This window comes from Buceros rhinoceros, unplaced genomic scaffold (assembly GCF_000710305.1).
Source record: "Buceros rhinoceros silvestris isolate BGI_N320 unplaced genomic scaffold, ASM71030v1 scaffold3556, whole genome shotgun sequence".
Lineage (NCBI taxonomy): Eukaryota > Metazoa > Chordata > Aves > Bucerotiformes > Bucerotidae > Buceros > Buceros rhinoceros.
This window is the reverse complement of record NW_010419131.1, coordinates 5,979-8,135: the sequence shown is the minus strand read 5'-3', so window position 1 is coordinate 8,135 and position 2,157 is coordinate 5,979.

Here is a 2,157-nt window from a genome sequence, read left to right as displayed (position 1 = left end):
ACACCCCCCCACACACATCTCCGCCACGGGCCGGCCTGGTCGCGTCCCAAGGGAATATCTTCAAATTCTCCCGCGCGTTGGTGCCTACTTCATCTGCTGCAGAGATAAGGGGTATCGCTGGGTCAATCCGTCACAGCAAAACAGTTCACACACCACCCCCGCTGGGGATCGGCAGAAACAGAGAAGGTCCTACCCATGTTGCAGAAGGAGTCTTTTACTGCTTCAGGGAAATCGCAGGTCACGGGTGTGGCTTTCTCTCCTTGATAAAGGTTTCCAGTCCCGGGGCATAAGATTCAAGAGTCCTGCGCGGCATATTCGAGAAAGCTGCAGCACGGACAAGATAGAGAGGACAGTAGATAGAGCAGAGGGGAAAACAAGATGTCCTCGAATCTCTCAACACGCCCCCTTTTATATGCTCATCCAAAGAGGCTTGTCCTCCTTCCCAGAAGCACGGGTGGAGGATGTGGATGATGGTCCATCTACACCAGAGGTGTCTCCAAAGTCAGAAAGACCCCCTGTATCATGACCACCTCCATGAGGAAGAGGAGAGAGGTTTTAGTTGGAAGCAGCTCCTTTCTGAGGACAACAGAGGGTCCAATATGCCGGATAGACAACTCTCATAGGGAAATCTGCTGCTTCCTGGGGCCCAGGTTAAGGACATCATTAGGAAACTTCCTAGCTTGGTATGGCCCTCAGACTGTTACTGCTCTTCCATGTAGGTGGAGAGGAAGCTGCAACCCATAGTCCAAGAGCAATCAAAAGAGACTTCAGGGCCTTGGGAGGGTTGGGGAGGGAATCTGGGGCATAGGTTGTTTTTCCGTCTCTCCTTCCCTTTACAGGCAGTGACATTGGAAGAAACAGACAGATCCAGTCTATTAAAACATGGTTTCGTGACTGGTGTCACCTCCACAATTAGGGAGTTTTTGGCAATGGAATGGCCTACACAGCACCAGGCTTGCTGGTGTCGGGTGGGATTCACCTTTCTCAAAGGGGAAAGAGAACTTGTGGGGCTCATTGACAGGGCTTTAAACTAGACTTGAAGGGGGAGGGGGATAATATCAGACTTGCCAATGACAAGCTGTGACATGACACACCATGGTTAGAAGGATGGGGTGCTAGCAAGCGCCCTCAGCCTGTGGCTTGGAGGCATGCTGGAGTCACTGCGGCACACCTGGAGACATGGAGATGAGCTGGGGGCTTCTGAAGTTACAGAAGCAAACAGGGAAACACTGGCAAAACACCCCAAAGGAATTGAGGGGAGTTCCTCTAAGCAGGTGATGTGGCCACCAGCCCAGCTGAAATGCCTCTGCAGCGATCCATGCAGTATGGGCAATGAACAGGAGGAGCTGGAAGCCACTGTGCTCCTAGAAAGCTATGACCTGATCGCCGTTACTGGAACTTGGCATGACACATCCCACAGCCGGAGTGCTGCTGTCGATGGCTAGAGGCTGTTCAGAGGGACAGGCGAGCAAGTAAAGACAGAGGCATTGCCCTCTGTGTCAAGAAACGGATAGTGTGAAGAGCTGTCCCTGAAGAATAGCCCCAGGCAGGTTGAAAGCTTACGAGAGAGAATCAGAGACGAGGCAACAAAGGGAACCTTGTGGCTGGTGTCTGATAAAAGCTGCCTGATCGAGGGGAGCCTATCGATGAAGCCTTCTTACTCCAGCTCTAGGCAGCATTGCACTCGCAGGCTGTTGTCCTGCTGGAGGACTTCAACCACCCCAGCACCTGCTGGAAAAGTAGCACAGGGAGCTGTAGGCAATCCAGGAGGCTCCTGGATTGCATTGAGGTAGGTAAGTCGGGTTGTAGACAGCTCCACCAGAGGGGATGCGATACCGGCCCTGACGGTCACCAGTGCAAGGGAGCTCATCACTGATGTCAAGACTGGAGGCAGCCTGGGCTGCAGTGGTCACGCACTGGTGGAATTCACAGTCCTGAAGGATATGTGTCGGGTGAAGAGTAAAGTCAGGTCCCAGAATTTTAGGAAAGCAAACTACCAGCTCTTCTAGGAGTTAGTCAGTAGGACACCCTGGAAACCTTTTTCAGCGACAAGGGAGTGGAACAGAGGAGGCAGATCTTTAAGGATGCTTTTCATAGAGTGCAAGAGCTGTTGATCCCCATATGTGAGAAATCAGGCAATGAAGGGAGGAGACCGGC